General features: G+C 38.3%; 1 long non-coding RNA gene and 3 pseudogenes across 1 annotated transcript; 2 read left to right on the top strand and 2 right to left on the bottom strand.

The window, feature by feature from the left end:
- Positions 1-4,474: 4,474 nt before the first annotated feature.
- Positions 4,475-6,412, bottom strand: LOC149000205 (cytochrome P450 89A2 pseudogene; annotated as a pseudogene).
- Positions 6,374-8,406, top strand: LOC149000204 (ubiquitin-conjugating enzyme E2 14 pseudogene; annotated as a pseudogene).
- Positions 8,407-10,379: 1,973 nt separating this feature from the next.
- LOC149000203 (uncharacterized) lies at positions 10,380-19,877 on the bottom strand. Its single transcript, XR_016170786.1, has 4 exons — positions 18,965-19,877; positions 15,730-18,337; positions 11,889-11,997; positions 10,380-11,160 (listed from the first exon to the last, which is right to left on the bottom strand). It is a non-coding gene; the product is annotated as an uncharacterized LOC149000203 (long non-coding RNA).
- A 1,411-nt stretch (positions 19,878-21,288) lies between these two features.
- LOC149000202 (ubiquitin-conjugating enzyme E2 14 pseudogene) lies at positions 21,289-22,117 on the top strand (annotated as a pseudogene).
- Positions 22,118-22,353: the final 236 nt, after the last annotated feature.

Here is a 22,353-nt window from a genome sequence, read left to right as displayed (position 1 = left end):
GACGATTTTTGGGAAATATCGCTTTCGCTTGCCATTTCGGTTCGTTGTCAACCGAGATCACCGAAATTCGGCAAAAAAATGTTCCTTCCTAAGGAGTATAAATATGTAATTTGCTCTAAAATATAAGAACCAAATTTTTTTTTTTTTTTTGAGATAAAAACATGGAAGCAATCATCAACCCTCAAATCTCAATAAGTTTGCTCTCTTTCTCTTCCTGTTTCCCTTTTTTTATTTTTTATTTATGACCAAAGAGGCAATCATCTACTCTCAAATCTGAATAAGTTGCTCTTTTGAACCCATGACTTCTTCACTAAAAAACTTTAGCTTTACCTATTGAACAACCTTGCAACCTCAATCTTTTTGAGGAAAACAAATGATACTCTCGAATATCCTACCACAAATTCAAGGGGGCTCACCTCTAAGATATGACAACTTAATCTCAAAGGCAAGACCCCAATAGTTGTGGATGTAGGAGACTCAGACATTGTTATAGGGGTCTTTTCTTTTTATTCTTTTTTTTTTTGTTGGCCATTGTCAACCAGTCATAGCAACTGGGGGTCTCAAGTCCAAAGGAGCCGCCGGGGGGGGGGAGGAAAAGGTGTGGTAGGAGCACAAATTCGAGCCCATGACCTCCCATTCTGCCCATCACCTTCAGAAGGCTTATATTGCTGTGAAGCTTGATTTAAAGCGTGCATATGACAGGGTTGAATGGTCTTTCTTAAGGCGTTTGTTGGGCAAAATGGGATGCAGTAGTAAGGTAATTGGGTTATTTATGAAGCTAATTACTACTGTCACATATAATATCTTGGTTAATGGAGGAGAAAGGTGTTCGGTGGTTCTTACAAGAGGTATAAGACAGGGGGATCCGCTGTCACCGGCTTTATTCATTATTTGTGCACAAGCTCTGAGTTATCTCATTCAGCGAGAGGAGGAATTTCAGCAAATTAAAGGTCTGAAAATTCGAAACCGTACTACAAACATTTCGCATCTACTTTTTGTTGATGATAGTATTCTTTTTTCAGAAGTTGGGTTGCAACAGGTCTTCAATTTGAAAAGAGATTCTAGAAAGGTTCAGTTATGCATCCGGGCAGCAAATAAACAAACAGAAATCTTGTTTAACTTTCAGCAAAAATACTTTAGGGAAGGTTAAAAGATGGTTTGGCAGAATTTTATGTATCAAATATGGGGAAGGACCGTCTAAGTACTTGGGACTGCCATCAGAGTTAGGCATCAACAAAGATCAACTCTTCCAGGTGCTAGTAGAGAGACAAGCAACCAAACTCAGTGGTTGGGCACAAAATTATTTAATACATGTTGGGAGGGAAGTCTTGATAAAATCTGCTGCCCAACCTGTGGCTAATTATAACGTTATGCATTTCAAGATACCTAAATCCATTAACAACAAGATGAGAAAACAACTTACCAATTTTTTCTGGGGTGGATCTGCTGATCACATTCTATACATTGGTATTCTTGGAATAAGCTTACCTATAGTAAAGCTGAAGGAGGTGTAGGGCTCAGAGAACCTGAACTACAAAATTTGATTTTATTGTCTAAGGCAGCTTGGAGATTATATACTAACCCAGATTGTGAGTGGGCTAAACTGCTAAAGGCGATTTACTATCCCCATACAGATATTTTGAATGCAAGGCTGGGTTCTTCCCCATCTTGGGGATGGAGAAGTATTTGAGAAGGTTTACAAGTGATTAAATAGGGCTTAATCTGGAAAGTAGGAAATGGGGAGAAAATCACCATAGCTACAGAGAGGTGGGTGCTAGGAGTGGAAAATGGAATGGTCCATTTGGTTGTTGATGATAACCCCGCTATCTTCAAAGTTGCACATCTCATAGATCCAATATTGGGGTAGTGGAAACGAGAGCTAATTCAACAATTGTTCTCAGAGGGTGATGCAACAGCGATTCTCAACATAGATTTACCTACTCATAGCAGGGAGGATTGTTTGCTTTGGAGGGCAGCAAGGAATGGGGTATACTTTGTTAAATCCACACATCTGATGTTGAAACATGAGAAAAAACTTAAAGAAAAATCCCAGGCTTCATCATCATCAAACAGTAGGTGGAAGACTACATCTACACAAGTGTGGAAGATTATCTGGAACATTAATGTGATGCCAAAGGTTAAATCGTTCTTATGGAGGGCGATGGGAGGTGGAATAGCGTCTAGAGAAGGTTTAGCTATTCGAAATCTGAATCATGAGATAAACTGTCCAAGATGTAATGAGGAGAAGGAAACACCAGAACATGTACTGCTTAGATGCCCATATGCTAAAGCGGCATGGTATGGCAGCATGCTGTCCCATAGAATCCCTCAACTTGAAGCTTTCAAATTGCAAGATTGGATTCAATCATGGGGTTCATTGGAGCATATTGGGGAAGGAAACTGATGAGGATTTGAAGCGTTTCTCTGTGCGTCTGGCATGGGCACTTTGGATTGCAAAAAATGAATTCATCTTCGACGGGTCCAGCATTTCCTTGATGCAAGTAGTAGAGTCAACAACGTTAAGGGCGGAGAAGTTTAAGAAAGCCAACTTACATACTAGATCTTCTACTCCTTCTCAACGTCACCAATAGCCAATGCGATGGAGACCCCCAGCTGTAGAATGGCTAAAAATCAATTGTGGTGCCTCATGGAAAAAGGAAATTCAGTTGGAGGATTGGGAGTAGTGTGTAGGGATCAATCAGGAGAACCCCTTTTTGCCATTGTTGAAGCTACAACTTTTGGTAGCAGCATTGAAGGTGAGGCGTTGGCTCTCCATGGAGGTATGACTGAAGCGATAAACTTGGGTTTCACTAAGGTAGCTTTGGAGTCTAACTGCCTTGCTCTTATGGGCCGTCTTCAGTATGGTTCTTTCATGGGCTCAGTCCTCCTTCAACACATTTTAGATGATATAGAACTTTTGTCAAACAGGTTTAAGGAATGTACTTTTTGTTTTATTCCTAGGGAGGCTAACTCAGTAGCCGTTACCCTAGCTCGGAAGGCATTGTCGCATGGGAGTATGACAATTTTGCCTGATTCCAGTCCGTGATTTAACAATCTTTACTTTCCCTTTTTTTTTGTACTTTTGGGACCCTGGTTTCAATGGAAAACTCGTGTATATGATGCCCATAAAAGGAAACCATGTAAGACTCAACTACTACTTTGATCATTCGATGGGAATCTAAATTCCGTAATATCTCAATCAAATTTGATCCTACGGATATCAATGCAAGTCTAAACAATCCTTCTTCGGTTGGTGTTAGAACTCCAAGCTAGGTTTTTACTCAAATTCATGAATCTCTATTATATAAACACCTTCCAAGTTCCAAACCTTCAGACCTGTTACACAATCTATGCTTCTTCGTCTTCTCTGCTAATCTTCCGTTCTGCAATCAAACCCTCTCTCTTTCTCGATCTCTCAGAATGGCAGCATTGCCACAAAATAAGAATGGAGAAATTCCTCGCACTAGCCTCCTTCAACAACAGCTTAAACAACTTTTGAAGAGACCAGTAGAAGGATTAATAATACCAATACCTAGTATTTTAAGTTAATGATGTTTTGAGTTATGGGACTCATGGCTATAACTTGTGAATTGTTCTAGTGGAATAAGGATCGAGTGTCTATGAACTCAATAAGACTTCTTCTTCTTCTTTTATTTTTTCTACCATTAAATTGCTCTTCTAATTCTTATCTCCTCACACTGTTGCTTAGACCGTCTGAAAGCCTCTGAAAATTCAGACTCTGATGATTTTCTCAGCAAGCTAAAATTCAGAACTCCTGAGAAAGGTGAAACTTCTAGTATCAAAACTGTGCTAGATGGTTCCACTGAACAGAACACACTCCTTGTTCATGCCAAACAGATCTTGATCAATTGGGCCTGAGCAGATAAAATTCTGATAAAAGGGTATTGAAGGTTGTTTGAAGAAAAAACCAGGGTATTTCAGGTCATGACTATAATCCCCAGTTAAGTGCAGTATTAGTAGTATGAAATGGAGACATTCTTCATAGAGGGGCTTCAATAACAATTTTAAAATTAACAACATTTCTAGCAGTGAATTTGGTGCCATCAGTTCAATGTTCAAATGCTAAATGCTGCCCTAACATGAAAAACAGTGATGAGAATTTCAAAATCTTCTACCCTGGAGGTATTGTTTGATATCAACTCAATGCAGTATTATTGGCCAACATCAAAACAAATGAAATTGTTTTTTTTCTTTCAATATGATATTGTCTTAGTTTTATAGATTGATCATAAAGGAATTCACTTTGGAACATTATGATTGCAACAAAAAGCTAGAATTTCGTGAGCTAATTGCCTGGTTAGCTTCCATTGCCAGACTTGAGACAGAAAAGAGTGAAAAAGCTACTGGTTTATATTTTGAAGATGTTCACCAAGTTGTTTGTTAATAAAAGATAGAAACTGTAAGACCACTTTCCAATTCCTTCAAGAAATCTATAAATGCGGGTTTCAGAGAAAGGAAATTCAGACATGGGGCAAGCATCCTGGCTGATTAATATGGAACTCAAGATTGTAAAAAGATGAACAGAACAACACCTAGGCAATTCCAGCTTAAGTTCCCCATACATATCAGATAAATTATACCATTAAAGATGTCACTATACAGAATTATAGTATCTATATCCAGCTTAAGTTCCTCATACATATCAGATAAATTATACTATTAAGATGTTAATATACAGAATTATAGTATCTATATAACAGAAACTAAAGAAATATTCTTCTATTTTACCCTTGGAGAGATGTGGGCATGTAAAGGGTTCTTCATAACAACTGTGAACTCCTGCTTCTCTGACAAGTCAACAGCATCACCATTCACAGCCGTCCATTTGAATTCTCTGATCAAATTTGCCACAAAATACTCCAAATGAAGTAAAGCTAACCCAAGTCCAGGGCAAATCCTCCTTCCCACCCCAAATGGCATCATCTTGATCTCCTTATTCCCTGTGATATCAAACACTTCTCCCTCTCTCAAAAATCTCTCTGGCTTGAATTCCAATGGATCATTCCAAACTTTTGGGTCCAAACCCATCTCAGCAACCATGAAATTCACTGCAGCTTTCTTGGGGATGATATGGCCATTAAACACAGTATCTTCTGTGACAGCATGTGGCAGCACGAAATGTGATGGTGGGTGTCGCCTCAGCCCTTCCAACACTACTGCCTTCAGATAAGACATCTTCTGCAAATCCTCTTCTCTTATCTTTTCTCCTGAACTTACAACTCCTTCAATTTCAGAGTAGAGCTTTTCTTGGATATCTTGGTGCTTCACCAGGTTCGCCATGATCCACTGTATTGCAGTAGCTGTTGTATCAGTGCCACCATTCAAAAACTCGGAGCAAAGAGTCATAATTTCTGGCTCCGTGAGTTTCCGTCCTTCATCTGGGATCTTAATATCGAACAGTGAATCAACGTAGGAGAAAACAAATTTCTCTGGGTCATCTTGTTTCTTCCCCTTCAGCTCCCGACGGGCTCTTATGAGAGGAAGGAGTACAGTTTCCTGTTTGTGGCGCATCTCAAATAGCTGGTGCCAACGTTTCCTGAAGATGATTTTACCCAATTTGGGGAAGAACCCAAGAACAGCGAACTTCCGCAAATTAACAATTAGGTTTCTCTGAGCATCTTCAATCTCTCTGATAACTTTTTCATCCAGTTTCTCCCCGAAGCACATGGCGACCAGCAAGTTGAACATGGCATACTGGAAGTGATCAATCGCTCGCACTGGCACACCTGATTCAACATGGAGCCTGAGTTGTTCAATTAACATCTGCAAAACCCATCTTCGACAGTCGCCATACGATTTCACTCGAGAAGGATTGAGTATCTCGGAGACAAGATTCCGGCGAAGAAGCCTCCACAGAGGACCATAGGGAGCAGAATTGATGTTAAGTGGATTGTTGTTGACTAAGCGGCTGGGCGAAGAAGACACTGGACGATCAGCGAAGACGGCACCATTCTCGACCAGGGCTCGATGAGCGAGAGAGTGGTCTGTAATGAAAATTGCAGGGTTGGGGCCGATGTGAAGGGTGATGATGGGGCCATACTTGTTGCAGAGATCGCGAATTATTGGTTCGATTTTGGCAGGAGAAGACCTGCGAATCCACTGGAAGCTGCCGATTATGGGTACTTTAACGGGGCCTGGTGGCAGAGAGCGGCTTGATTGGTGAGAAGTTTTTGGTGAGAAGCGATCGATGAAGGATCTGAGGGCTATGCAGAAAAAGAGAGAAAAGAGGAATAGAAACCAGAGGTCCATTAGAGGACATCAAAGATGCTCAGAGTCTCAGAGAAAGCATTTGGGGGAAGAAGACATCAGAGTAATGGTTTCGTAGAAATATCTCCGTAACCACGAGATTTTCATGACTTTTCTTCTCCACGCGACTGCAACGTCTTCTGGTGTGGTCCGTGCGGAATTGGCCTAATTGGGGTTCGTTGCGTGGCTCACGTTTTAGAGTCGGTACACCGATACCGATCTGCTACGTATCGGTTTATTTTCCTCTTGATTAAGAAATAGAGCAAACTGCCTGGGTTTTCAAACTGCTACATTTTTTTGTTTAATGAAAATCCAACCAGTGAAAGAAAACCATGAAACAGCCAAGGCAACCGGAGACCATAACTGCTCAAGTCAAGAAATAGAAATAGACCAAATCATTGTACATGGAATTGACAGGGCTCTCCAAGCAAAAGCATCTCCAACTGTGTTTATGCCTTTTGAAATAAAACTAAAAGAACAATATAAGAAAATTAAACATAGCTCCTTAATATCTTCTACAAGAGGAACTAAGGTGAGGAGAGGGGAGCTATTTACATTGTTTGTATATTGGACAAGGGATTTATAATGGACTCGACCATAAAATGATTTCAGCCTTCTGAAAATACGAACATCAATCTTGAACCTACGACTTCTTCACGAAAAAGTTTTAGCCTTATCAATTGAACAACCATGCAATACTCTCACCTAAATTTTTTGAGGAAAACAAATATTATTCTCGAATATCCTATTACAAATTCAAGGGGGGCTCACTTCTGAGATATGGTAACTCAATCCCAAAGGCAAGACCCCAGTAGTTGGGGATGCGGGAGACTCAAACACTATTATAGGGGTCTTTTCTTTTTACTTTTGTTGGCCATTGTCTCTAGGGGTCTCAAGTTTGAAGGAGCCCGAGAAAACGAAAAGGTGTGGTAGGAGCACAAATTCGAGCCCATGACCTCCTTTTGAATTATAGCCTCCACAATCGAGTCTTTTCTATCGTTTTGATTTAACAATTTTTACTTTCCTCTTTTGGGTACTTTGGGACGAGTCCAGATCTGCGACACCGACATGGAGCACTTTGTGCTCCCCAATGCTTCCTGACCACAAAAACCAGTGGGGCCCACGGTGAAAAACACTTTGGAAAAAAAATCTTTTTCACTAGTGGGCCCCACTGGTTTTTGTGGTCAGAAAGCCATGGGGGAGCACTCTGTGCCCAGAGGGAGATGATCCGGATTACTTTGGGACCTTGGTTTCAATGGAAAACTCGTGTATATGAAGCCCAAATACAGGAAACCATGTAAGACTCAACTACTGCTTTGATCATTCGATGGGAATCTAAATTCCGCAATATCTCACTCAAATTTGATCCTACGGATATCAATGCAAGTCTAAACAATCCTTCTTCGGTTTTTTTCTTTCGCTAAAACAATCCTTCTTCGGTTGGTGTTAGGAATCCAAGCAAGATTTTGACTCGAATTCATGAATCTATCTATTATATAAACACCTTCCAAGTTCCAATCCTTCGGACTGTGACACAATCTCTCGCTTTTTTTCTTCTTTGCTAATCTTCCGTTCTGTAATCAAACCCTCTCTCTTTCTCGATCTCTCAAAATGGCAACATTGCCGAAAAAACAAGAATGGAGGAATTCCTCGCGCTAGCCGCATTCTTCAACGACAGCTTAAACAACTTCTGAAGACTCCAGTAGAAGGATTCTCTGTGGGTCTTGTAGATGAAAACAACATATACGAATGGAGTGTTAATATCATGGGTCCTCTTGATACTCCTTATGAATTTGGTTCTTTTGAAGCCCGCATGAGTTTCCCTCAAGATTACCCATTTAATCCTCCAAAGGTCAAGTTTGTTTCAGAGATGTGGCATCCAAACGTCTTCCCCGATGGAGCAGTTTGCATCTCCATCCTTCACCCACCTGGTGAAGACCCTAATGGATATGAACTTGCCATTGAAAGATGGTCACCTGTTCATCTTGTGGAAAGCATAATAATCAGTATTATTTCCATGATTTCTAGCCCTAACGATGAATCTCCTGCTAATGTTGATGCTTTGCAAAACAATGGAGAGAGAATAGACACGAATTCAAGAGGAAAGTTCGCCGGATTGTCGAAGCCTTGCAAGGATAAAAGCTTTCCGATTTCGATCCCCTTTCTGCTGCAACATCGATCACACTAACTAAATTCCGTTCAATTTCTCTACTTTACTGTTAATAGCTAGAAAGTTTTTTTTTTTTTTTGCTTTTTAGTTTCAGTTAAGTTTCCAGAATATCATGTTAGACAATTTCTGTAGCGGAAATTTCATTCTCTTTATCATTAATAAAAATCCATTGAAGTTGTAAATTTTTTGCGGAGAAGTTCATGATCAAATCGTTCAATTTTCTCCATCACTTTCTGTTGCGGAAATTTTATTATCTTTATCATAAAGATATTTTTTTTTTTTCACAATTTTTTTGGATTAAGTCTCATTTTTTTTTTGGGGTACTGATGGTTTTTTGGGGGTACTTATGGTTCAATTTCCCCATCACTTCGGGGAATTTAATCTTATCAAAAGATTTTTTTTCACAATTTTTTGGATTAAGTTTTTTTTTTTTTTTTTTGGGTTTTTTTTTTTTTTTTTTATTGAAAAGTCGATGGATGCAAACCCAAGACCTCCCCATGGGAATCTTGGCTTTTAACCGCTCTACTAACCCACCGTTGACAGATTAAAGTCTTTTAATCCTTGTGAAGATCTTTGAGCTTGTGGCATCGTTGATTCCTTGAACGTCCCAAGAAAGAATCCTCATTGGATATAAATTGATTCGAGGGCTTTGGAGGAGATATGCAGCAAGTAGAGTAGATATTATAGTTTTCTTGGAAGCCTTTGGAAATCCTGTTTATCTTCCCAAGATTTTTGTATTAATTGGAGTTAATTTCCATTCAGTTCATAGGCCTAAATCCCTCATAGAAGACTCTCATATGTCTACTTGAAATACCTATTATTTTTTATGGACTTCAAAGAAACAGAGAGTCCCAACTCTCAGGTTGAGCTATTGTCACTAGTCTATTCTTAGTTTCCTCAAACGAGAAGGGCCTAACCAAAAAGTCTTTGTCCTATGATCCATTTGCCGTGTCACCCCTTGATGCAATGACAAAAAAATCGAGAGTTGTTACCATCTTCCATCCAATATAATCTTGCCTTCATGAGATGGTGAAGATGATGAGAAAGACTTCTTTTATCTATCAATAATATGATCATCAACAATTTCCCCTTCAATCCCAGTTTGGAAAATGTAAACTTCATTAGAGAGAGAAGCTATTTTGTTATTAAGACAATGAAATTTTTAATAGACTCCAATCCTTTAAAACATTCTTGAAAACCTCTAAACTTGAGCCATAGTATTCATGAAGTCATGGTTATCAACCCGATGATTAAAGAAAAGAAGTTAAAAACTCCAAAAACTGTGAGGAAATGCACGTATGGTTTATTCACATGGATTAAGCATTCGTTAATAAACGTAGTGATATTATTTATTCTAGTTTTTTTGTATTTTTGATAGTTTGATATTGTTCATTTGTTTGCTATGGAATTTTGGTATTTGAGGATTAATTTAGTAAGATTTTTGTTTAAAGTAACACCATTGATTTGGTTTGTTTGTTTGAGGTGGAATTTCTTCTGCAGTAATACCATTGATTTCTAGCAGACATCCATCATGAGCAAAGAAAACCAAGTCTGTACTCTGAGTATGAAAAAGACATTTACCACTAACACTGCTGCAGAATCACAGGTAGTTCAACAAGAGAAAATAGTTAACTTGATCCTAAAGCTTTCTATAAGGGTGAGCTTCTAACTTTACTTCCAAGTAGATGCACTGGAAACTGATTGCGAGCTCTTTGTTGGACATCAACTGATATAAAACTCACGTTGTAAAACAAATCAGGTGAGGAAAAAGCAAATGGCAGGGGAATCATTACTCTTAAGACACTGAAGTCATAAGAACATACCATTGATTTTCAATGGTTAAAAAAAAAACACACAAGAAGACAATACACGACGAAGGGAACTCTAGGATGAAAAATGACAATGCAATTGTAATAAAATGAGAAATTTATTCATCGGTAAACTTAAAGCCTCCAAGACTCGCAATTTTTGTGCTAGGATCCACGGGAAAAATAATTAACTCACATGTGTATTTAAACCTGAAATCCAAGAAAGAAACATCAAACCAAACCATTTTCGTGTAACCCATATCTTGGTGCGGAAAAATCAAAATGGCCAAATTTGTACCACTGATCACTTAACCGCAGATAGGTCACATAATGGCCACCATCACATAATGTGATTACAACAAACAACTCAAACTCTGAAGACAAGTCATTGGAAGTATCTGGCTCATCATCATTACAAGCAAAGATCCGGTTGCCAAATCTACTCCTCAAGATGGAAGAAGAGAGGTAAAGTGCCATATCCAGGGAAAATGGGAACTGTAAGTAACGATCAACCTTCCTTGACATCCTTTTAATGGTAGAGTGCTCAAATCTTTTAATATGGAAACAGGAAACCAGGGGGAGCTTTCTAATGGACATTTGCTTCAAAGACTCTTGCCTCACTTGGCACTGCTGATAGAAGAATTTATGGTGTGAACCTAGTATCTCAAGCCTTGTGAAACAGTATAAGCACCCAATCAACATAGATATGCCACTGCTATCTGCCTCACCATTGGAAGCATGAATCGGCATTGATGAACTCATCTTTGAAAAACCCCCTCTAGTTCGATTCCAGGTCCAATGATATATCAACACATGGATCATATGTCATGGATGTGAATCCACACGCTGTATAGGCGACATCAAATCTCAAGATACCAGAGAAGACTCTATGAGCAATGCAACAGTCTCCAATGCCTGTAGAGTAAAAAAAATAAGCTTATCATAATATCCACCATAATTTTAAGTATGGAACTCGTGGAAACTGCGACTGTTAGTTACCTGGGAAACTGTTTCAGAAACATGAAAGAAGAAGCTCCAATAGAAGCTCCAATAGAAAATAAAAAATACAAGCACTTTGCCTCCTGTTTCCTGTTTAAACTAAACACAATTGACTCTAATACACTAACTAAACTACAGTACACAAATAAAGTTGACATCTATAGGGATTTGGTGGAATCCAAAACCCATGGACACGTGGTAGAAAACATCTTCTAGGCCAATCGGGTATAATGCTATCTCCAATCCTATTATCAAAACAGCGGTTCAGCAAACATTGTTGGGGTAATGCTGCGTAGGAAAAACCCTTGGACTTTGCTAGGCACCAGGTTCGCCCTTTTGTTCTCCTATCCTATTCTTATTATTCAGATATAGATAAAAAAAATTTTAAGGTGCCCGAAGACTGCCTCCGATGACAAACTTAAGGAGATATAACCACAGAAGAGGCCTATTATGGGAAAACAAATGTGACATAATAGGATGCCATGGCTTTTAGCAAAGTATCACTTGATTTAATGAAAACCATCACAGCTGCCAGTTTTTCACCTAAAGAAGTATACTTGACAGAAGAACTAGAGATCCAAATACAAATGCAACATGGAATCCTACAATTGACACATGTAGAAACAGGGAAGAAGTTGACTTACTATGAGGAATCAGGTGATAGTCATCAAGCCTGTAAGCTGCCATTGGCTCCTCTATTGGAAAAGCACTTGCAAATTGTCTTAAGACCAATACGAGAGACAAACCCTCATCCTGCAGTTGAATACTGTGACAGGTTACCTTTGTCCTTTAACCATCTAGAACTTTATCAATAACTTAAAATGTAAAAGAGGATTACTCTTTTTTGGGTAAAATAGAAGAGGGCTTCAGGTCCTCATAAGGACTAATTATGTTGTGTTTTGATGAGCATATTGAAAACTCCTGGTGCACACCCAACCAGTGCTTGGAAGCTAAAGTTTGTTGAAAAGAGCGAGTGAATATATTGGTTGCTCTTTTCTGAATTTTCAATTTCTTTCACTTACAGTCAATCGAGTCATCTATAGACACATCAGCTTTTCCTACCTCAACAAAGAGTTTAAGGAGATTCCTCAAATACAAATGAATTGAGAAGTCGCCAGTTTAACAGCTCAGAAATCTTCTAATAAACCAACTGCGGGTTCGAGAGAGATCCAATTGATGGTAGGGCCGATTTAAAAAAGCAAAGAGGCTAAAGAGACCACAGAAACAACAGCATCATTGCAACAGTTAAAGAGGCCAAAAATATCTTAGATAAACGTAAAGACCCAATGAAACTGAATGAAAAGATTGCGTTAATTGCAAGAGGTGACAGCAATTATGACTCAAGAAAATGAAAAAGAAAATCAAGCCACCCATCAAGTTGTAGGACGTAACACCAGCAGCATATCAGTTATAGTTCTCAGCACCAAGTAGTTAGGGATGAGGCTTTGTTGAATTGAGATATCAAATGAGGCCAAAGTTCGTACTATTGAAAGAAATAGACTCCGAAAGGAGCACAGACAAACATATAGCTTAATATACGAAGAAATTACCTGGGCTTTGGGGCTTGCCTTGACTGACAAACATACAGCAATTAACTTATCCCATCATAGTAGACCCTGACATTTTATGTTCAAGAGTGATAATGTTTGCATCCTAATCTTATTAACTGAAACCCTAATTTTGCTAAGTTCTCCATTTCCTTGCTTCTTTTATATTTCTCCCTGCCTTAACTGCTATTCTAATAAACCTTTGATACATTTCAACTGTTTGATCAAGTTTACCCACAAGCTCCTTGGTTTGTCACTTGTATCTCTATGGGGAGACTTACATGCCTCTTTACCAGTGACAATTGGTTATGCATGTCAGCAGTGTTTTTTCCATTTAGGGCTTTCTTTTGCTCCTTTAATCATGGACATTTTCACTCTACTCTAGTGCACAGATTGTCACCTATTGGCTAGTATTATAAATAGAGGAGGTTGGACGATGATAGAATGTAATCTAATCTATTGCAGTTCTGTGGTTTTCCTCTCTTCATGCATTTTTTCTCTCCTTTTTGAGCATTGATAATTGACTGGTTATTGGTTTGTGTCTAGTTACACGGAAATATGGGATCAGAGCATTGATAGCCATACATCACATTTAATCCGGGTTGAACCATCGGTTTAAAAACCGGGGTTGGCAAACCAAAAAAAAAAAAAAAAAAAAAAAAAAAAAAAACTTGCTATTTTCGATGGACTTCACAGAAACAGAGAGTCCCAACTCTCAGGTTGAGCTATTGTCACTAGTCGATTCTTAGTTTCCTCAAACGAGAAGGGCCTAACCAAGAAGTCTCTGTCCTATGATGCACTCGTATGCACTCGTCGTGTCACGAGTCCGGATCAACGACCATTCACCATCTCATGAAGGCAAGATTATATTGGATGGAAGATGGCGACAACTCTTGATTTTTTCGTCATTGCATCAAGGGGTGACGCGGGAATCCGGATCATCTCCCCGTCGGGGTAGCACAAAGTGCTCCCCGACGCTTCCTGACCACAAAGATCAGTGGGGCCCACGGTGAAAAACACTTTTTGAAAAAAATAAAAAAATAAAACTTTTTTTCCACCAGTGGGACCCACTGGTTTTTGTTGTCAGGAAGCCATAGAGTGCTCCCCAACAGGGAGATGATCCGGATTCCCGCGTCACCCCTTGATGCAATGACGAAAAAATCAAGAGTTGTCGCCATCTTCCATCCAATATAACCTTGCCTTCATGAGATGGTGAAGATGATGAGAAAGGCATCTTTTATCTATCAAATATATGATCATCAATAATTTCCCCTTCAATCCCAATTTAGAAGATGTAAACTTCATTAGAGAGAGAAGCTATTTTGTTATTAAGACAGTGAAATTTTTAATAGACTCCAATCTAGGGGTGTCAACAGTGTGGTTTGGGGCTGAAAAACATGTAGCCCAAACACGGCCCATTAGCAAAATAACGGTTTCGGTTTGGTGCGGTTTGGGTTCGAGCTAACTAACGGTTTAAATTCGGGTTGACTAACAGGTTATGGTGTGTAAGAAAAAGAACAAGAAAAAACAATTTAGCATCCTACAACAAAAGCAAAAATTATATGGAAAGCAAAGTTACTATTGGTCAATTTCCATTAAAAAAAATACACCCATTCTATAGAAATCAAGAACCTAGAAATTAGGTAGTAAAATGACTATTTGATCTTTGAATTCATGCTTAATTTTTTTTTAATTGTCTATACCAATTGCCTAATGGTTATATAATTATTCAAATACTATTTAATGTAAAATTACAAAACGGGTTGCCGTTCGGTTTCGGGTTGGTGCAGGCTCCACAACCCTCAGCACAATTACGGCCCATTAAGATTCGGTTTGGGCCGGTTCAGGTTATAAAAGGCTGGTGCGGTTCGGTTTTAACAGTTCGGGCTATAAATTGACACCCCTACTCCAATCTTTAAAACATTCTTGAAAAGTTCTAAACTTGAGCCAATAGTATTCATGAAGTCATGGTTATCAACCCGATGATTAAGGAAAAGAAGTTAAAAACTCCAAAAACTGTTTTTTTGGAACAATTACAAAATTGTTACTAGTTAGTTGCTACTTATTTTTCACTAGTAAGGACACCCGTGCATATGCACGTGTGGTTTATTCACACGGATTAAGCATTTGTTAGTAAACGTAGTGATATTCTTTATTCTAGTTTTGTTGTATTTTTAATAGTCCGGTATTGTTCATTTGTTTGCTATGGAATTTTGGTATTTGAGGATTAATTTAGTAAGATTTTTGTTTAAAGTAATACCATTGATTTGGTTTGTTTGTTTGAGGTGGAATTTTTATATCCATCATGAGCAAAGAAAACCAAATCTAGGTTCTGAGTATGAAAAAGACGTTTACCACTACCACTGCTACAGAATCACAAGTAGTTCAACAAGAGAAAGTAGTTAACTTGATCCTGAAGCTTTCTATAAGGGTGAGTCTCTAGCTTTACTTCCAAGTAGATGCCCTGGAAGCTAACTGCGAGCTCTTTGTTGGACACCAACTGATATAAAACTCATGTTGTAAACAAAGCAGGTGAGGAAAGAGCAAATGGCAGGGGAATCATTACTATTAAGACACTGAGATCATAAGAACATACCATTGATTTTCAATGGCAAAAAAAAAACACAAGAAGACCATCCAGGATGAAAGGAACTCTTTTATCAAAAAAAGATGAAGGGAACTCTAGGATGAAAAATGACAATGCAATTGTAATAAAATGAGAAATTTATTCATGGGTAAACTTAAAGCCTCCAAGACTCGCAATTTTTGTGCTAGGATCCACGGGAAAAAGTATCACTTGATTTAATGAAAACCATCACAGCTGCCAGTCTTTCACCTAAAGAAGTATACTTGACAGAAGAGCTAGAGATCCAAATACAACTGCAGCATGGAAATCCTACAATTGACACATGTAGAAACAGGGAAGAAGTTGACTTACTATGAGGAATCAGGTGATAGTCATCAACCCTGTAAGCTGCCATTAGCTCCTCTATTGGAAAAGCACTTGCAAATTGTCTTAAGACCAATACGAGAGACAAACCCTCATCCTGCAGTTGAATATTGTGGTTACAGGTTACCTTTGTCCTTTAACCATCTAGAACTTTATAAATAACTTCAAAATGTAAAAGAGGATTACTCTTTTTTGGGTAAAATTGAAGAGGGCTTCAGGTCCTCATAAGGACTACTTATGTTGTGTTTTGATGAACATATTAAAAACTCTTGGTGCACACCCAACCAGTGCTTGGAAGCTAAAGTTTGTTGAAAAGAGCGAGTGAATATATTGGTTGCTCTTTTTCTGAATTTTCAATTTCTTCACTTGCAGTCAATCGAGTCATCTATAGACACATTAGCTTTTCCAGCCTCAACAAAGAGTTTAAGGAGATTCCTCAAATACAAATGAATTGAGAAGTCGCCAGTTTGACAGCTCATAAATCTTCTAATAAACCAACTGCGGGTTTGAGAGAGATCCAATTGATGGTAGGGCCGATTTAAAAAAGCAAAGGGGCTAAAGAGACCACAGAAACAACAGCATAATTGCAACAGTTAAAGAGGCCAAAAATATCTTAGATAAACATAAAGACCCAATGAAACTGAATGAAAAGATTGCGTTAATTGCAAGGGGTGACAGCAATTATGACACAAGAAAATGAAAAAGAAAATCAAGCCACCCATCAAGTTGTAGGATGTAACACCAGCAACATATCAGGTTGGGGATGAGGCTTTGTTGAATTGAGCTCAACAGCCCCATCAAATGAGGCCAAAGTTCGTACTATTGAAAGAAATAGACTCCGAAAGGAGCACAGACAAACATATAGCTTAATATACGAAGAAATTACCTTGGCTTTGGGGCTTGCCTTGACTGACAAACATACAGCAATTAACTTATCCCATCATAGTAGACCCTGACATTTTATGTTCAAGAGTGATAATGTTTGCATCCTAATCTTATTAACTGAAACCCTAATTTTGCTAAGTTCTCCATTTCCTTGCTTCTTTTATATTTCTCCCTGCCTTAACTGCTATTCTAATCTACCTTTGATACATTTCAACTTTTTGATCAAGTTTACCCACAAGCACCTTGGTTTGTCATTTGTATCTCTATGGGGAGACTTACATGCCTCTTTTCCAGTGACAATTGGTTATGCATGTCAGCAGTGTTTTTTCCATTTAGGGCTTTCTTTTGCTCCTTTAATCATGGACATTTTTTTGATGATCATGGACATTTTCACTCTACTCTAGTGCACAGATTGTCACCTATTGGCTAGTATTATAAAGAGAGGAGGTTGGACGATGATAGAATGTAATCTAATCTATTGCAGTTCTGTGGTTTTCCTCTCTTCATGCATTTTTTTCTCTCCTTTTTGAGCATTGATAATTGACTGGTTACTGGTTTGTGTTTAGTTACACGGAAATATGGGATCAGAGCATTGATAGCCATACATCACATTTAATCCTGGTTTTGATGCTCCTTGAGATGTCCATCAAATTGTTGCAGCTACACATGCTACCTAACATCTATCTTGCTTTCGTGGAGTGATCAATCTACCTGAAATAAATTCTGTGCATAGAAGGCTGATGGCAAGTTCTGTAATGTATACTTCTTAAGATATCAAGACAAATTACTTCATAAGGCAATCAGATATTACTCAGCTTTTAGAATTTTGTTGGCCTTCCTTGGAGCTGCACTTGAACTCTGTTTTGAGATGGTCAAGGTTTCTAGTCTTTTAGTGGTAAACTACCCCAGAATCTGTAACCCGTGCTTGGTAAGGAGTAGACAAGGAGAGTGAGGAAGAAAGGAACATTGAAACCAGGCCAGGGCTGTAGTCCATTTGTTCCTTCTGGAGATCAGTAAGGGGACTTGTTTACCAAGCCTCTTTTTGGTCTTACTTCCCTGAAAACTGTTCCAAGCTGGGCATTGGTGGTTTATATACTCCAACTTACGGGGGAGCATTAACTGTTATGTACACGTACTGACGTATGTATGCGTATTGCTGTCCAGTATCCCGCTGTACTTTATTGGCTATGAGGTTTTCTGTTGTTGATCATAGTAGGGGGAGCATCCTTTTCTCTGATATGTTTATGTTTCCATTCAAATAGGAGGAGGAACATATTGTAGAATGCAATTTGGATCAGGGAGAATACATTTTCTATCATTAGGATTTCTGGATACTATGTATTATACGTATTCTGCGAGTCTAAAATCCTGAATGATAAAAACAATGGTCTACATTTTAATCATTTTATACCGTGGTATTTAAGCAGTTTTCCATTTCAAAGGAAAAAAAGAGTGTGCACACAACCATTTCTTAGTTTCACAAGGCTCATTACATCATTAGATTAGATGGTTCAAAGTAAATGAAAAGAAGAAACAGAATGAATATACCAATCAAATTTCTTCCCAGGTCTCAAGAAACGCTCGAGAGGTCCAGACATTACGTCACACATGATTATCGCTTGCGAGCTTGCTCCTTTGAGGCAGCAAAGGGCAGGAGCATCAATCGCTCATATTAAGATAAGGAGAGTCGAAGGGCCTCACCAATAAATGCCTGCATCTCACACGCACATATACAAAGTGGGTAAACCTCAGAATGCAAGAATAGATTATCAGAATAATAGAGGAAAACCCAAACAAATCAGAAAACCATGCATATAGATTTGAGATCTATCGATTAGGATTTTCTTTTCCATGGACACGAGATGGGTGTGAATATTCTCTCCAGTGGTCAGTTACCATAATAAGCTACAAATTGAAACACAAACAAGAAATTCCTTACAACAGGATCATCCTCTCCGAAAGAAGTACGCATGTCACCGAATTAGAAAAACCATCAAAACAATTCTAGCAGTGCTTGAAATCAAAATGTTTCAACATCATCGAAATGGTACGAATTTATCAACTACCACAAACTTCGCTTATAGCATGTCTCAAAAGTCTTAAGCCCAAACTTGGGATTCAACCCACTACAATAAACCAACATAACTGAATCAAGTTAGACATGAACCATCGATTACGAACAGCCAAATCAAACGATCCAAGATTCAAAAGTTTCCAAAAGAACTACCCAAAAGTAATCATCAGATCGACCAAAATAACAAAGAAAGAAGAAAACCCAGAACATTAATCAGAAGATGATCATGTCTCAGCAAAGCCAAAGAGTTAAAACGGAATGCACCTTATGGTAGTTTGTACATTCCCCAAGCGCACATTCCTTCCTCCCATTATTATTTTGTAGAATAGAGTAAAAGCTGTACTGCCGAGAAACGTGATGGCGAGGGAGTGCAAATCTCTGCGGCAGAAAATGAAATGACGAGGGAGCTAAAACCGTGAATCATTTTAAAGGAAAACAACACTCCGAAAATTTGAGAAACTCATCCAAATGTTGAGTATTCAGATCATTTCCAACAATAGAAAAACATGAAAACTCAGTAAACATCGAAATCTCAAAACACAGTTCGTCTAAATAACTAAAAATACTAAAGTACCATTTCCAGCCAATTAAAAGAAGGGTAATTTTCATCTGGACCCCCTGAGGTTTGGTCAAGATCACTTTTAGTCCAGAAAAAGTTCTCCTTTGCATATGGCTCCCCTGAAGTTTCTAGAAATGATTAATTAAGGACAAATCATAATTTTGATGACCAAAATACCCTTATGATGCAATGGTCAAGATTGTACTATGTATATCATTCTGATCTAATGATTTATTTTGAAAAGACAAATTATAATTGCAATTTTAATCTTTTTATTTTATATTCAAGGGTCTTAAGAATTCAAATTTACAAACTTATATCCTTGATTAAACTCAATTCAATCCCATTCCCATTACAGAGAGCATGAGAGAGACAATTAGGGCTTTGATCTGCTCCTCCAGGTCAAAGATTGGGGATAGTTCAAGAACTGGGATAGAGCCTTTGGTGTTCTATTTCTATCTTCAAATCTTCAAATCTTCAAATCTGACGGAACCATGTACATGCACGGTGTTTTTATCTTTTATCTTCCCATAAAAACAGATTTGACGGAAATGGCTGCTTTAGCCTAGCGGCTAGACCTAGGATTGTGAGATAGGGTTTGAAGGAAGCATTGAGATGTTTTAGGGTTTCTCCCATTGTACCAAAAAGAAACCCCAGCCCTAGTCTCGGTCGTCATCACAATAGTGTCTCCCTAGTCTCGGAGGGAGAGATTCAGATTCAGATTCATTCAGATTCAGATTCAGATTTAGATTTAGATTCAGAGATGAGGGGGCCCAAATCAATAGAGCAGAGAACATGAGAGTGCACGCGTAGGCGAGTGTGAGAGCGCACCTCTTCCATTGTTTTTGATGGAAATGTCTTCCTTTATTTTCTAAGAATCTTGAAAAGGGAAACCTACGGAAAAATGGACAAATCAAATACAGCGAAACAAGGTTTCCGTAAAACTACTAAGAACTAAAGAAAACTTGAGAAGATTCAAATCCAAGAGTTGCAAGCAAGAAGAAGAGATAGAAATAGATTAGTACCAGATTAGTTCCCATTACTTTTCTCGGAGCCGGGTTTGGAATTAGTAGTTTTTATTCCCGTCTGTAATGGGAATTAGAGTTCATTGAATTTCAATCGGGGCATAAGTTTGTAAATTTGAATTCTTTAAGACCCAAAAGTATAAAATTAAAAGATTAAAATTGTAATTATAATTTGTTTTTTTAATACAAACCGTTAGATCAAAATGATATAAATGGCACGATCTTGACCATTGCACCATAACGGGTATTTTGGTCATCAAATTATGATTTGTCCTTAATATTATAGAAACCTCAGGGGAGACATATGCAAAGGGGAACTTTTTCTGGACTAAAAGTGACCTGGACCAAACCCTAGGGGGTCCAGATGAAAATTACCCTTAAAAGAAAGAACAAGCATAAATCCGATTGCCAGAACTATAAACGAAGCCAAGAAACTGCTAAAGCCTTTCATAAACGATCCATTAGAAGAAGAATGAACATAAACTTATTTCTGAAACGAAGTCGCATACCTGTAATAGATTTAAACGGAGAAGACGAAGAGGAAACCCCATCTTATTGGACAGAGACGATCGACCGTCGCATGAAATGAAGAGTGAAACGAATCTGTTTGGACATGGGAGAGCCATTCGAGTTTGGAACCTGCAGGTAAATTAAGAAAAGATGTTTACGGAGGAAATGAGGAAAGATTTAGATATGGAATTTCAATTTGTTTCAAATCCTAATTCCTAACTGACTTGATGAGTTTATATATACTCATCAACGAAAAGGAAACCATGTAAGACTCGACTACTGCTTTGATCATTCGATGGGAATCTAAATTCCGCAATATCTCACTCAAATTTGATCCTACGGATATCAATGCAAGTCTAAACAATCCTTCTTCGGTTTTTTTTTTTTTGGTAAAACAATCCTTCTTCGGTTGGTGTTAGGACTCCAACCTAGATTATGACTCGAATTCATGAATCTCTCTATTATATAAACACCTTCCAAGTTCAAATCCTTCAGACCTGTGACACATTCTCTGCTTTTTTTTCTTCTTCTCTGTTAATCTTCCGTTCTGTAATCAAACCCTCTCTCTTTCTCGATCTCTCAGAATGGCAGCATTGCCAGAAAACAAGAATGGAGGAATTCCTCGCGCTAGCCACATTCTTCAACGACAGCTTAAACAACTTCTGAAGACTCCAGTAGAAGGATTCTCTGTGGGTCTTGTAGATGAAAACAACATATACGAATGGAGTGTTAATATCATGGGTCCTCTTGATACTCCTTATGAATTTGGTTCTTTTGAAGCCCGCATGAGTTTTCCTCAAGATTACCCATTTAATCCTCCAAAGGTCAAGTTCGTTTCAGAGATGTGGCATCCAAACGTCTTCCCTGATGGAGCAGTTTGCATCTCCATCCTTCACCCACCTGGTGAAGACCCTAATGGATATGAACTTGCCATTGAAAGATGGTCACCTGTTCATACTGTGGAAAGCATAATAATCAGTATTATTTCCATGATTTCTAGCCCTAACGATGAATCTCCTGCTAATGTTGATGCTGCAAAACAATGGAGAGAGAATAGACGCGAATTCAAGAGGAAAGTTCGCCGGATTGTCGAAGCCTCGCAAGGATAAAAGCTTTCCGATTTCGTCTGCCCTGCTGCAACATCGATCACACTAACTAAATTCCGTTCAATTTCTCTACTTTACTGTTAATAGCTAGAAAGATTTTTTTTTTTTTTTGCTTTTCAGTTTCAGTTAAGTTTCCAGAATATCATGTTAGACAATTTTTGTAGCGGAAATTTCATTCTCTTTATCATTAATAAAAATCCATTGAAGTTGTAAATTTTTTGCGGAGAAGTTCATGATCAAATCGTTCAATTTCCCCATCACTTTCTGTTGCGGAAATTTTATTTATGTTTTTTTTTTTTTTCTTAATTTTTTTGGATGCGAACCCAAGGCCTCCTCCCCATGGGAATCTGGGCTTTTAACCACTCTACTAACCCACCGTTGACAGATTAAAGTCTTTTAATCCTTGTGAAGATCTTTGAGCTTGTGGCATCGTTGATTCTTTGAACGTCCCAA

The sequence above is a fragment of the Hakea prostrata genome, chromosome 11 (genome assembly GCF_041222555.1).
Source record: "Hakea prostrata isolate BN-2017 chromosome 11, UWA_Hpros_2, whole genome shotgun sequence".
NCBI lineage: Eukaryota > Viridiplantae > Streptophyta > Magnoliopsida > Proteales > Proteaceae > Hakea > Hakea prostrata.
The sequence above is the reverse complement of the archived record's forward strand: the minus strand, read 5'-3'. Positions and strand labels throughout refer to the sequence as shown.